Here is a 16354-nt window from a genome sequence, read left to right on the forward strand (position 1 = left end):
TCTCGGAGTTCAACAGATCCACACACAGCTGCTAAATTTGTGCCTAGAGATGCAAAGTCTAAAGCAGGACAGGACAGTTCGACCAGAGGTATGCGAGGACGTATGGTGCTTGAAATGCAAGAGTCAGGGTCATGATAAAGACCATTGCCCAGTCTTTGTGAATTACATTGCAGGAAGAGGATCGATGCCTTTAAGGCTAGAAACTCAAGCAAGACCTAGCAAAGGGCCTGCATTATGGTGCGCTATCTGTCAAGTAGTCGGAAAACATGCCACGAATAACTATCACTTGCTACAGAAGTATGTATAAGCACTGCAACAATTGTTCTGCAACTTTTGTAGGTCAGTAGGACATGATGAGTGTACTTGCAGGAGCTATTAATTGATGATGGATAGAACTCCCACCTATAGGGTTCAGGCCGAAATGCGGCCCCTCGACCAGAATGCAGGAATGGTGTGGACAGGATTTCAAGAGTGCAAATGAGGGTGAGGTGGAGGAGGACCTGGTAGAGGTTGCGAATAGTTAATTTGCTACAATTGCAGAGGACCAAGACAATATGCCCATGATTGCACTAACCCAACACGTCTGCTGTGCAAGTATTGCATGTTGTTTGATCATGAAACAAAAGACTGTCCTATGTTGATAGATAGGATATGAGACAAAGGGGCACTACCACCACCACCGACTTAGAATCTTCAAATGATGAGCTCTGAGCCACGCGAGGAAGATCCGAACATAAATACAATGCTCAGGAGTGGGATCACGATAGGGGATGACAAGGGAAAACATCTAGAAGACAGTACATGGGTTCACAGAGCTCCGAAAAAGGAGGTTGAGTTTGATTTAGATTGCACTCATGAAACCTTCATGGAAGCTAAGAAGAGCTTTGCTAAGGCCTCCACCTTAGGAAGCAAGGATAAGCCTGAGCCGGAAATGGACCCTTCTATTCTCACAATTTTCCTAGAAACCTGTATGAAGTTATTGTGTGACAGTAAGGCTGTAAAAGGGTTACAATAAATTATCAATAGATGTGTTGGCACTGCACCAGGTGAACCGCGCATAGTCTGAAAGATCGGTAAGCATAAGACAAGGACAAAATGGGAAATGAGACTCACCGCATAGATCGGAGAATACAAAATGGATCAAGTCATTCTAGATTTGGGGTCAGATGTGAATATTCTACCGAAATAGACATGGGAGAAAATGGGGAGACCTACAATGCAATGGTGCCCGATTCAACTAAGGATGGAAAATCAACAGAAAATCATCCCCATAGGGCAGCTGCAAGGGGTGACCATCGACATTGAGGGAGCAAGCGCGCTTGTGGATTTTGAAGTAATAGAGATAGTGGATGATAGAAATCCCTACCTTGCGCTCCTGGGAATTGAATGGGCTACTGATATGAATGGGGTAATCAATTTGAAGAAGTGAAAGATTATCTTTGAGAATAAATCATTCCGCATAATAATACCCCTGGATCCTGCTGAAGGATTGCGCTATACAGAACCAGTCCGCGATTATGAGAGTGATGATGATCTGGACTGCATCTATAAGATAATAGTGTGAGACCAAGACTTGGTGAATCCCACTGCGAATGTATGAATTACATGGGATCGCGAGAGTTCCTACACTTCGAACTCTTACGAATAAATAGAATGCTGGAAGAATTGGTTACATGATGTAACTACACTGAATTGCAACATGATGACCTGGTCGCTGCATTGTGTGTCGTCAAAGGTAAGAACTCTGCCTACTTATGATGGACTAAGTGAGGTAGATATCTTTTTGGATGCATTTGAAAGAGAGGTACCAGAAAAGTAGTGCTTCCAGACCTTGGTCTACGCACTGCTCACTGTGCCTGCAAGATGGTGGGGTACGCACAAGGGAAGTTTTGATGATTGGCACGAATGTAGGAGGATGATGAGAACACGATTTGGTAAGCCCCAGATGCGACTGACAGACAACTACAATGGGCAGAATGATCCGCGCGTGCATCTGGCCAAATGGACGCAGGCTTATGGAGAAAATCCCCAACCTAAGTGGGTGGACTTGTTCTCCACGCTAAAGTACCTGGTCAATAAGCCTGTGTTGGGGGGGCGAATCTGCATATGGCTCTTATTGTTCCAAGAGTACGATTTTGAAGTTGTTGTGAAGCTTGGATGATTGAACGTGGGACCTGACCACCTATCACACATCGAGACAGGGGAGGAACCCACTAATTTGGAGGAAGGATTACCTGACCCACAACTCTTTGTTGTGCGCATCACAGATGGACATTTTGAGGATATAATACGCTTCCTATCAACAGGAATCACACCGTAAGGATACTCTGTCCAACAAAATAAGGAGTTAGTGGTGCGCGCAGCAGATTTCTTTGTCATTACTGGGTATCTATACAAGATGGGGACTGATGAGATATTGCGAAGACATGTACCAGAGTTTGAGAGAAGTAGCATCCTCGTGGATGCTCGTGGCGGCACCATGGGAGGACATTATGCTAGGAGAGAAACTGCACAGAATATTCTACGCGTAGGGTTGTGGTGGCCAACCCTTTGTCAGGATTCAAAAGCATATTGTAAGGCGTGTGATGTATGTCAAAGAACAGGCAAGCCATTGCAGAGGGATGAAATTCCCTTGAATCCACAAATTATGTTGCAACCTTTTGAGAAGTGGGCAATAGATTTTGTAGGACCCATTCAGCCACAAGGAAAGACGAGGGTGCAGTATATCATCACCATGATGGAGTATTTGACATGATGGGTGGAGGCACAGCCTGTGAAGGACTGCACAGGTGCGATGGCTGCAAAATTCCTATTTGAGCATGTATTAACACGATTCGGATGTCCAAAGACTTTGATGAGCGATTGGGGTATGTACTTTCTAAACCAAATGATTAGCGTGATAATGAAATAATTTCAGGTATATCACTAGAAGAGTACTCCTTATCACCCACAAGCTAACGGGATAGTGGAGGCATTCAAAAAAGTGCTTGAAAATGCGTTGACCAAGGTTTGCAATGCTCAAGGAAGTGATTGGGACCTACAAATACCTGCAGTACTATGGGCTTATCGGATGACGTGCAATAATTTAACGTGAAAGACACCCTTTAGGTTGGTATATGGGGTTGAAGCAGTGATTCCTATGGAATACATTATGCCTAGTCTACGCATAGCAATGCTCATGGGTATGACAGATTACGGAGCCCTGGAAGAGAGGCTCGCTCAATTGGATGAGTTTGAAGAAGAAAGATTTTCAGCTGGATTTCATCAACAGGTCCAAGAGCAGCACAAAAAATCATGGCATGACTGACATATTAAGTTGCACACCTTTAAGGTGAATGACTTGGTGTTGTTGTATGATAGTAAGTTCGATAAATTTCCTGAGAAATTTCAAATGCACTGGTTAGGGTCCAATGTTATTAAGGAGACTACTAATGGTGGCGCGGTCCAGTTGGTTAAGTTGAATGGAGATCCCTTCCTAGGAAAGGTGAATGGTAGCCAATTGAAGCCATACACAGGTGGCCCGACCATCTGACTAAAGAAAAGCAGCATAGTCTTAGCGCTCCAGGAGGCTAAAAGGAGGCGTGGGACTATAAACTACACTGCCTGCCGGAAAGTGACTGTTAAAGTCACTGTTCACGATTTGATGGTCGTATTGAGGCTAAATGAAGCGGGCTGCAGGAATTTAAGGCAAAATTTATGGGTTAGATTCTTGAAAATATGTCGCCAATCTAGAATGAATGGGTTGAATGTGGGGGGAACGGTCAGATTTGAATTCAAAAGGCCCTATAAATTGCAAGTGGTTGTCCAGTGAAAAACACTTGGCATTTCGAAAATTTAGTTGTCGCACTATCAGCTGTGTATGGAGCGTGCAAATTTCGAAGCTTTGAGAGCAAGTTCAGGATTTGAGAGATTGTCGAAGGAGGTGCAAGACCTCCTAAATAGAATGATGTCGACACTCGCAAAAGCCATGGATGCAGATGTTGAAGTCGTGCAACAAATTGAGGTAGTAGAAGTTGTTCCAGAAAGTGTTGGAGCAGTAGTCCAAGTCCCTAAATCACCTAGGACACCAAGACCAAAGAAGGATAAGCAGAAGAAGCCTATGTTATTGGTGCACATCTCAACAAGAAACCCACAGAGGACCAAGCTCACCTTGCAGGAGAAAGGGAAGGCCATTAACCTGGAGCGACACAAGGACGAATCTGAAGAAATCCTGGTCAATGAGGAGGATGTAGAAATGGAAGTTGACATCTAGGGTGCGGACCCTATTACCATGTTACCAGAATATGTTCCACCACATAAGGGCAAAGCCAAGGTGCCCAAGGACATAGGTGAGTGCAAGAGCTCACTGCAAACTCCATTGCTCCAAAATGACATTTTTTTTAGGGGCCGCGTTTTGGGTAGGTTCCTGTACTATAGTTCGAGGATTGGGACCTCACAGATCATGAGAAATTCTTGTATTTAGTGACTAAGAAGTTAATGCACCAAAGGATTGATATGACTGTTGGAATGATCGAATTGGAGCCGCGGAGATGGCTCAAGGGTGTAGAGAAAGCTGGGTTGCTCAACCTTCTCTGGGTACCGCATTACCACCGTGCCCCAGTAACCATCTTTGTCATTAGGAGCTGCTCTGCTTGGTGCATGATGGTTGTTTGCGGCTGGAGGAGCCCATTCCCATCACAGACCACTTGATTCATTCGATCACATGCCTGCCTTACTCAAGGGAGAACCCATCCAATACATCAGAGGGAAAAGGTGGTGAGTTGGCCCTCGCAGAGGCAATTGAGGTGAAATTCAAGTTGGAGAAGAAGAAGCGGGGATATTCCATCTCTAGCATTAACAACCCTGCAGTCAAGGTAGCAACACAAATATTGGTAGGGAAGGTGATGCAGAAGTGTTGCGTTGATGAGGTGCCTGCGCCTATGATTGCATTAACAGCCTAATGTGCCGAGGGAGTCTAGTTCAACTGGGCGAATTATCTATGCAACGAGTTCCTTGCGAATTGTCGCAAGGCATAGGAGAAGGGCAAGATATTCCACTACGCGTGGCTCTTACTCTCGGTTGTGATGGTGGCATGGGAGCTGCCCAAAGATAGCCAATTTCCTTCACTGTGGGGGACCAAGGATGCACATCGCATAAAGGAAAGTAAGATCTTTTGGATCTTGATGGAGATGAGTATCTGGATGGGGATCAATCACAAGCCACGGTTGCCATCAACATTATACGCCAGTTTGCAGAGCTTTGCAAAGTTCAAAGCAGTTTTTCACCATGTTTTTATCAGGGAGTGGAAGGTACCTACGAAGGCATTGCATAACTTACCATATCTGTCAACTAACGATGTTATCTTTGTAGTCCTCGAGTCTTGGCCGTCGGAGTGGTGCACTGCAACAGGCTCCGCGGTGGAAACGGACAAGTTCTCCACACAGCATAAGAAGGAAGAAACAAAACTACGAGTGGCGTAGCTAGCTGAGAAGCACAAGAAAGAGGAAGCGAAGGCTAAGGTCCAGGTAGTGTTCGACGCTGTGAAATTGGATGAACAACAGAAAACCACAAGAGAAGAGCACTAAGGACGGAAGTCACCTTTTCCTAGGACTAAAGAAGAAACAGCGGAGCCAACAGAACATGGTGCTACAGACCCACAAACGACATCCACCCAACTCAAGTGTCATTTCCTACAAGAGAAGGCAGTGCCACGGAAGAAAACCAAGGCCTCAAAGACATCCTTCGACCCAATCACCCTCACTGAGGGGGATTTGCACGACATTGGAGAAACAGTGAGGGATGTCACCGTGGAGGCCCTCCAATAGTTTGAAGAGCAGCAACAATTGGTATTAAGGGCTCTCCAGACAGAGCTTCAGGAGTTGCAGGCTTGCACTCCATAGGCTAACACAATGTCCACCAGCCTCGCGATCGACACTTCAGTTGCCGCAGAGATGTTGTGCACAAAGGTGACCAACATGATAGTGCTACCAGATGGGGCACTTACTACAGAGAATGAGGTCGATAGGCCCATGGTCAGTAGCTTGAAAGAGGTGGGATTAAATATGGCCATGCTCCATTGAAAGATGCTCCACCTCTTGCAAGATGGAGTCACCATGGAACTTAGGGCCCAGGAGAGTCGCGCTTTGTAGGTGATTAGAGAGAAACGCATCAACATCCAGAAGGTTGGCTTGCAGCGCAATGAGGTAGTGGAGCAGAACAAGCAAATCATGCAGGTTGTGGAGGAAGCTTGCCGAATGCTCCCAAAGTTGGACATTCAGGAAGACGAGCCAGTTGAGGTGCACATCCGCAAGTTAGCCATAGGGGTGCGCGACGCTTGAGCATAGATGGCCAGGATTCAACTAGAGCTTAACCTGCAGATCGTAGAATTGTAGTTTAGGGTTCAGCCTTCAACTCTACTAGAAGTCAGGGAAAAACATGCCACTACTGTTGCAACAACAATGGCAGCAGTTGACAATGCAATAGTAGACTGCATGAGACTTTTTAAACAGTCATTTGAGGTCCCGACCACCCTGTACGAGGACCCAAATGTTGAGTGCCTAGAGACAGAGCTGCACGAGTTACAAAAAAGGTATGACAAGGTCAAAGGGACCACGCAGTCAGTTTCCCTTACACAGAGGCTCACATGGATGCAAGAGGCGAAGGCGCTTAAGCAATAGGTGGATGTCACTCGTCACAAAGAAACGATCTTAAAAGTGCGCCTACAACCATGAATAGATGAGGCATATACGATCACAGGCTCCATTGAAGGGAAGCTCATGACATTGTAGGAAACTCAACAGAAGGTTCACGGTGGCAGTTCAACAACATTCACCGAGCAGAGAGTGGAGGAAGTCCAGCATGCAGTCGCTCAGTGCATTGCCAAGGTTTCGAACATCCAAATGGAGCTGGGAGGTCTTCGTGCTAAGATATCCGTGCCTCCAGAGTGACTCGAGGGCGAGTCACAATGATTTTTTTGAGGGCCTATTGGGTGCGGGATCCCCCAAGGGTAGTTTTGGGGCTAAAAGCTCATATTTTGGTTAAATTTTGTAATCCAAGTGTAAAGACTCCATATTTTGTGGTTGCGGAGTGCGTAGATGTTAAAGAGTCATAGGGTTGTCTGCCCTTATTTTGGAATGTAATGTTTGTTGTAAAAGGATCTACCCATGGTCCGCAGACCATGGGATTGTATAAATAGAGCGAAGATCTAAGTAGTTTGAGGAAGAGACAGAGAACATGTAAGAAAGTCATAGCTTAGAGCAGGAAGTCTAAGTCTTGCGTCGTAGCGTAGGTAGAGGCTCTTCAGCTAAGTGCGCAGAGGACTAGAGTAGAAGCCTGCAGCTGAGTGCGCAGACCCCTACAACTGAGTTCGCAGGGAGGGTCGAGTTTGTAATCATCTGGAATTATCAATAAAGAGAAGTATTCAACAATTTTTGCGTCTTTATTTCCTGTTTATGCATCTTGTTATGTTGGGTATGTATTTCACTTATAATTCTTATATAATGTGTGAATGTATGTAAATGTGTTGGTTAAGTAAACGCAAGTAAGAACATCTATTTACACAAAACTAACTAAGACCCATTAATAAGATAAGTAAGACACTTAGCCTAGTTTGGTAGATATCGCAGTTCGCTGCCCTAGCAGCACGAAAGTACCTCAATCGTAGGTTAGGGCTGTGAGAAAGCCCATTGTACCCTTTTGCGAAGGTACTGAAGGGTAGAACAGAGGGCTAAGAAATCTACACGAAGGTAGGTATAGACAGAATTAACCGACATCACAACCATCTCAAGGGTGTGGAAACTTGTTTCCAGAATCCTCCCATACTGCTTCAAGTGAGACTTCAATCCATGCTCCATGGGCTGATGCCGAAAGGACCAAAAGTGTAGGGATTTGTTTGGCTAAAAAATGCTAAACCTAGGGCAGGCCCCTCAAGCCAAAATAAACTGATGTATTCACACTTTTGAGAATAATAGAGAGGGCCAATCCATTGGAAGCTGGACCAAGGAGATGTAGCCTAGGTGAGGTGAACTCCTTCATCATGTGTTGTTGTGATATTTTTTTGGTGATGTTCTTGTCTGTTGTATGTTGTTGTCCATTCATTTGTTTATGTTAATTTGTACATGAAATTTACATAAAAACACTAAAAAAAAACTCATGATAAAACTTGCAATTAACCTCATGAATCCTTAAGCACTTTTACATACTCTGAAGAGGAATTTAGCACAAAAGAACTAATTTTCCCATTCAGATAAAGTTTGGTATCAAAGCTCTTGGCTTTCTTTATGCAAGGAGGATTTAACTGTTTTCAAGTGAATGTGATTCTTACAAGGTTGAAGCTCAAAAGAGGAGAAGGAAAGTTGGTTGAAGGTCCTGAAGTTGGGACAAAGATAAGGAGAGCAGGATTGCCACAATCTCCACCACCAGTTTTACCTCAAATTTTAGTTGAAGCTTTAGCAAGCATGTCACATGAAGAAGAGCCTGCAAATATGTTAGAGGATGAGAAGGCTTTTAGGAAGGCTTTCTTTGACATGATAGAGATGGTGAAATTCCTCTACGAAGAGAGGAATACAAGACTGCAGGGTGAAATCTCCAAGCCTCCAAAAGGAGAAGGTTCTTCAGGAGGAGGAGGTAATGGAAATGGAGGTAAACCTCCACCATCTCCACCATCATCTTCATCTTCATCTTCACATGAACCTTGATACTCTTCCACTAATACAACCCTTACTCATACTCGTCAACATACCTCAAAAGGAATTGGTAAAACACCCCCGTTAAAACGTGATGTTAAATTTGAACTGCCCATGTATAATGGTGAAGTGAACACAGAGAAGCTTGACAATTGGGTTCGACAGTTGGAGGTCTATTACATAATTAAAAACCTTCAAGATGACGACACAAAGATTCAACTAGCTTCCTTGAGACTAGAGGTTGCATCACTAATATGGTGGGAAGCCAAGACACAAGAAGAGATAAAAAAACATGGTAATATCTCAATTTCTTGGTCTGATTTCATTGCTTCAATTAAAAGATAGTTTTTCCCTCTAGCATATATGCAGAAAATCATCATGAATTGGCAGAACTTTAAACAACTTAAAGGTCAAAATCTTCAAGATTACACCCAAGAATTTAGAAGAAGGTCTCTATTGTTAGGTGTAGATTTGAAATCACAAGACACGTTGTTGAAGCATATAGGGGGTTTACACAGTTACCTTAGGCATATGATCCTTATGTTTAATCCCAATAGTCTAGATGAGCTTTGTGTGCAAGCCTCCCATCTAGAAGAAACAAGGAAAAATATTCCAGAAGAAGGTAAAAAGAAGCCATTTAAGGGTGGAGATAAATAAAAGGGTTTCAAAGGAAAAGGAAAGAGAAATGCAAGAATTAAGAGAAGGAGAGAAAATAACATGTAAACATTGTTTCAAAGAGGGTCACGATGAAGACCATTGTTGGAAGCTTCATGCAGAGATGAGGCCTAAGAAACTCAACAACAAAGGAAAAGAAAAGGTAGCTGTAATCATTCAAGAGGATTTGGGATCTGATTTGGATGATGAAACTAAAATTACATCTATGGTTATAAAAGGAAAAGAATCCATTGCTAGAACTAGTACATCAAATTGTCATACTAGCACCACAAATGAAGAAACAAGGATTGAATTATTTCATGTGAGGTATATTGCAAAACATACAAAAATCGACACACTATTTGACAGTGGGTCTCAAGCCAACTTGATATCTGAATACTTAGTCAAGAAACTTAATCTTGAAACCATTCCTAATCCCAAGCCATATCCATTGGGTTTGATACGCAAGGACACAAACCTATAGGTTACAAGAAAATGTATTCTTCGGTTTGCAATCACAACAAATGTCATTGACGAAGTTGAATTAGATGTTATATTGCTTGATATTTCAGGAATTTGTTTGGGTAGACCTTACCTCTATGATAGAAAATCAATCTTCTATTGCCATGAAAACAAGTACCACTTGTTCAAAGATGATGTGGAGTATATTATGAGAGCTCATCATAAGAAACTAAATCTTTCATTTGTTAATGTAGGGCAAATGAAAATACTAGTTAATTCAAGCAAGAATTTAGTGCTTATTATGATCAAACAAAGAATTATGTTGATTATGAAGTGTTTGAAGGTTGTATTAGCCTCACTCTCTTAAAAATAAATAATAAATCCAATTATTAAATAAAATAAATAAAGTCATGAAAATTCCTCCAACTAAGGAGTCTAGTTTGGATGAGAGATTCTCTCCAACTAGCTCTCCTAAATTAGTGAGTAAGTTGAGAAATTGTCTCAACCAAGTGAGTCTAAGATAGACGCACTATCTTAAGACCACCTACTTATGTATTTAAATGTATTATTAAATTATTTGAATAATGTGAATTACATGAGCATGAGAGACCACATGATGGCTCTCTGCTTTTTCCGCCAGTTTAATTTTTGTGTGTTAATTTGCTGTGCATATGGTTATATGGCTTGGTGACTCTTCTCCATGTGGTATCAGAGCTATAAGGTTGAGCGTTGAGTGAGATTCTTTGTAGCTCGTTTGAGAAACTGTCGTATTGCAGAAAGAGAGTGTTGCCACGAATTTGCATGAGAGTTTGCATGTGAGAACCTGTTATGTGTGATTTTAAGGAATTAATTGCTTTTGTCCCTGCCCACTTTGTCAGGTAATCGGTGCACACAATGATGTGTTGCTTCTGTTTTGAAGGAGGGCTCATAGGCCCCACAAAGTCCATGCCCCACTTCTCAAACGGCTCAAAGGTCACTTGAGGCTGCATGGGCATTTCATCCTTTGGAGTAGGTTTCCCCATCCTTTGGAGTAGGTTTCCCCATCCTTTGAACCTGTTATAAGGGAGATAAGCTACCATCGCCCTAGCTGGCTTATTTCCATTACTGTTTGTAAACATATTCTAGTATTTTACATTAATGAAATGAAGTATTATTTCCGCTGCATATTTGTGTTTATGGTTATCTCTGTAATTTGTTGCGTTCCTGTTTAACTCCGGATCACGGCTCCTTCCTTTTGGTTTGTGTAACGCTCCAACCACTTTCCAAAGAGCGGTACTGAGTATATTCTCTGAATTAGTTCATGATGCAGTAGAAATATACATGGATGACTTTACTCCTTATGGCTCTGATTTTAAGGAAGCTTTATCTAACCTAGGAAAAGTTCTAGACAAGTGTATTGAGATGAACCTGTCCCTCAGTCTAGAAAAATGTGAATTTTTTATGACTGAAGGGATCGTGCTAGGTCATGCAATATCTCAACAAGGATTGCAGGTGGACCCCAACAAAATTGCCATCATCCAAAGGGTCCCACCTCCTCAAAAGGTGAGAGATGTCAGAAGTTTCCTAGGCTTAGCTGGGTATTACCAGAGATTCATTAAAGATTTCAGCAAGCTAGCCTCTCCATTGTTTGGTCTTTTAGGAAAAGATGTTGAGTTTATATGGTCGGAAAACTGCCAAGAAGCCCTAGATACCTTGAAAAGCAAACTCATAATCGCCCCAATTTTGAGAGGCCCAATCTGGGCCCTACCTTTCCACATTCACACAAATGCCTCGAACAAAGCAATAGAAGCAGCCTTGGGACAAATTGATGAAAAGTTACCTTATGCCATATAATTTATAAGCAAGAACTTGTCGAAGGCGGAGTTAAACTATACAGTCACCGAAAAGGAACTCCTAGTTGTCATGCATTCCTTTAACAAATTCAGACATTATATCACAGGCTATCAAACCTTTGTGCACATTGATCATGCTGCAATTAGATATTTAATGAACAAGCCGTATGTGAATGCTCGCATTATTAGATGGTTGCTTTTACTGCAGTAGTTTGATTTGACCATTGGTTATAAGCCTGGTAAAGAAAATGTTGTTGCTGACTTTTTATCTAGAGTAAATTTGCCTGCAGGAGAAGAAGGAATGGTGGATGATCAAATGCCAGATGAAGACCTGTTTACTATCTCAGTACTCTCTCCATGATTTGCTAATATAGCAAACTACTTGGTTTCAGCATAGTTCCCACCACACTTATCCTCAAAAGAGGAGAAAGATAGTAAGGAAAAGCGCCCCTTTCACCTGGATTGGGAGCAATCTCTTCAAACTTGGCCCAAATCAGATCTTGAGAAGATGTCAGGGAGGAGGAAGTTTTTGACATTCTCCTGATCTGTCATGATGGGCCTTGTGGAGGTCATTTTGGAGCAAAAAGAACTACCTTCAAGACACTGCAAGTAGGCTACTATTGGCCCACTCTTCATCAGGATGTGAGGAGATATACCAGCCATTGTGATCAGTGTCAAAGGATGGGGAAACCTACTCCAAAGGATGAAATGCCCATGCAGCCTCAAGTGACCTTTGAGCCATTTGAGAAGTGGGGCATGGACTTTGTGGGGCCTATGAGCCCTCCTTCAAAGCAGAAGCAACACATCATTGTGTGCACCGATTACCTAACAAAGTGGGCAGAGACAAAAGCAATTAAAGTAGCGACAAAGGAAAAAGTAGTTGAATTTTTGAGGGAGAACATATTCTACAAGTTTGTGTATCCAAGAGAGTTGGTCACAGATCAAGGCAGCCAGTTCACCTCTAATCTGATTGAAGACCTATTCGCACATCATAGAATCAAGCACAGGACTTCCACCCCTTACCATCCACAAGCCAATGGGTAGGTGGAGGTCACTAACAGAGCATTGGAAGGGATCCTGACAAAGGTAGTGAGCACCAGCAGAAAATATTGGGTGGACAGATTAGTTGAGGCCACTTGGGCCTACAACACAGCATGGAATACCACTCCAAGGTTCACACTAGGAGCTGGTCTATGGGAACAAGGCTTTGCTGTCAATAGAATTTGAATTCAATACCCTAAGGATGGTAGCTCAGCTAAACCTAGACCTCAGCCATGCACAGAAAGAAAGATTACTCCAACTCAATGGTTTGGATGAACACAGAATGCAGACCCTTCTCCACACAGAGGTAGTTCAACTTCAGAGGAAGATATGGCATGACAAAAACATCAAGGAGAAGCAATTCCAAGAGGGATATTGGGCACTACTCTATGATTCAAGATACAAATATTTCAAGGGCAAGCTGAGGAAAAGATGGTTGGGACCCTACACAGTGTAAAAATGCAATGACAATGGTTTAGTTCTGATTAGAACCATTGATGATGAAGCCATCCCCATGCTTTTCAATGGACATCGGTTAAAAATCTACAAGAAACCCCTATCCAAGCAAGAGTTCATTGAAGGATTGAATAAGTCAGTGATGGTAATGGAGCATGTCTTAGCCTCCACTTCACCCACTCACTGAAGAAAAAGAAAAAAAAAAAAAAAAAAAAGGACTCAAGTGAAAATATCCATGAGGTGCTTGAGTCCAATCATTGGGTTGAAAACCTCTCTTGAGGCAGCCTAGTGATGTCAAAAAAAAAATAGAAGAAAGAAGATAAGATCCCTGGGTGGAAACCTCACTTGGAGGCACCCAGGGCAGGCAGCTAGGGTGAAAACCTCCATGAGGCACCCTAGTTGTTTAAAAAAATAAAAAGAGAGAAAAAGAAAAAGAAAAATGAATTTCCAGTTATATTGCAGGTGCAGGAGGACTACAGGAAGCAACAGCAGGTGCCAAGGGAGCTCTGAAACCAATACCAGCACCTATCCTACCTTCCCTCGCCTTTCTCCATCATTCTTGACATTCTTTTCACCTCACTGTGCTTCTTTTTCGAAAACTGTGTTTTCTACAGGAGGCCCTATGTTTTCTACAGGAGGCTCCTGTAGAAATTACAGAGAGCCAGAAATGGATTTTAAAAGTAGTTCGAGGAGCAAGGAAGCTTCATAAAGGATTTATAAATCCTCCTATAGTCTTCAAACCTCTCTTCCATCATTTCTAGACCTGCATAACATCCCAAGCACCATTCTTCTCCCTGCCAAGGAAAAAACACAGAAAAAACAGTTTTCTTAGAAAAAGAAAAGAACAAAAAAAATAAAAAAGGAACAGCACCATTCACCTCACCTGAAGCCTACCCTTTACCTCTCCATCTCTATCTGCACTTTTGGCATCATCCTCACAGCTCCAAGCACATAAAAAGCTAAAATTTCAAAGGGAGAAGTAGCTACAGGAGCTCTTGTAGGAATTCCTGTAGCAACTGATCCTATTAAAATCTAGCATTAGCAGCGTGAGGGCACAAATCTGAAGGTTGAATCAGACACCTGAAGATCAAATCCAACCAGAAAGGAACCTGCACATAGCACAGACATATCTCAGCAAGCAGACAAGCATGCATCAAAAGAAATAAAGGCATGCAGCTGAAGGAAAGGCCATAGCACCTCACAGCAAACACATTCGGATCCCAGGTAAGTGACTAACTCGCTCCTCTGTTTGCATTGGTATAATTAGAGAGCATGCAACAACAATGATATGGTTGAGGCTGGTTGGGGTTGAGGTGGCCATTTAACTTGGTCATCTTCACCCAATTAACTTCACTCATCCGAATATGTCACCACACGTGCGCTTAGTCAAACTCAACAGAGATGTCGAGGATAGGTAGTGGAGGCGGTGGGAACTCCCATGCAATCATGAGGGGTGATTACAAGGAAAGAGAAACAATGACAAGGTAGGTGGGGACTAACGGTCCGAATGGGGCCAACGTACACTTGGCCAGCTCACCCTCCATCACCGAAAATATCCATAAAAAGACATAAGTACTCCTCGCCGAAGCACTCTCACCACCTTTCTCCTTCGTTCTCTCCACGAAACTCCACTTCTGCTACCTTCTCGTGCCCCTATAATCCTCGTACCCATCGTTCTCCACTGATCTCTCCAATATCCCTGCTCTCGACGTTCTACAGGAGCACTTACAGGTTCTACAGGAGAACCTACAAGAGGGCTGGCAGTGTTCTACAGGAGGGCTAGTAAGCTGTTTTGGAGAGGAAAAACAGGGTTTTTAGCCCAATTCTCGGGCTACAGAGGTAGGTTCTTATAATATCTCCATTTAATATCAAAATATGATAACAGTGGTTTAGTTTTTTAGGATAAAATAGAACTGTTGGGTGGAGGAATTTCATAAAATAATTGCTGCTTATTTGTTAAAAAAAACACAGTCTCTGTCTCTCTGTTTTTCTTAAAAAAATTGTTCTCCCCATTTCCATAGTTAGTTTTCCAAGGAAGCATAGACAAAACGACATGAGGTTTCATGAGGAAGGAGCCAACAAACTCCTCTAGGTTCCATGCACACCCCCAAGTAGTGGACATATTCACAAGATCCAATTGGATGAACTCTTTTGAGAAATTCTGAGGGTTTGATGAGGAAACTGCCCAAGAATTTGCCCACTCTTTGGCCCCTCACTCCAGAACACATGCCATTGTCACTTTTAGAGGCCTTTCCATGGAGATAACCCCTGAATTCATTAGTAGGGTCACTACCCTTCCTCTTGGGTTGCCTTGGAGCAAGGATGAAAAACCAATTGGCCAGGTTGCTGTTAGAGCCTAGATTTGTCTCAGGCTGAAAAGACAAGGTTCTAGGTCCACATCAAACCACGCTCAGTCTCATAGCTATCCCTACGAGGACAGGAGAGGGCTCTCTCTAGGTCAATCTCGGAAAAATACAAGCAATGGGGCTCGAGATGACTGTAATAAAAGCTAATCTTAGGCTAGGTATTAAGTACAAAGGATTTGATTTGGTTTTTTGAGGGTTTCGTTGAAAAAATGGGAAAGGAAAATTTGGGCTTGGGGATAAGGCACAGTTTCTGCAGAGGTCTGATTGGGGCAAGGAAGGCAATAGTTTTGATGCTTTAAAGCAAGTGAGATGGGTAGATCAGACAGATGAGGAGCTAAGGAGAGTAAGAGAGTCTTAAGGATTCTCCTTAAACTGAAGAAAACATGAAAATTTAAACAAATTCAAAGGCAGAGCATAACAGTTATGGATTCCACCTTAATTACTCATTTGTTTCAAATTCAGAAGAAGATGCATGAAAATGATACACATAACAACTAGATAAACTTACAATTACTCATAGAGGCACACCATCAAAACATAAAGCCACATGGATCCCAAACAGTGTTGCAAAACCCTGGTCTTTCCTTTGCCAAAAATGCAGAAGTGAATGTACAATAGAGTGTCAAGCTTTTCCCAAGAGTCCAACCATGAAAATGACTTAGAAATTACATAATATAGACAAGCCAAACTTATTCCCTTTCCTCTAGGGGTCGAGCTCATCATTCTAGGAGTTGTTTGAACTAATTCTAAACAAGGAACTGAAATCTAGGTAGTCAAACAACTTACCCCTATATGCTAGGAAGCTTATTCATTCACTCACATTTCACCTTTTGGTGAATGAATCTTCTAGAATAAGTAAAAATGTGCCAATATTACATCA

The sequence above is a fragment of the Pinus tabuliformis genome, chromosome 1_1 (genome assembly GCF_031772625.1).
Source record: "Pinus tabuliformis cultivar Carrire ecotype Pingquan chromosome 1_1, CPIR1, whole genome shotgun sequence".
NCBI lineage: Eukaryota > Viridiplantae > Streptophyta > Pinopsida > Pinales > Pinaceae > Pinus > Pinus tabuliformis.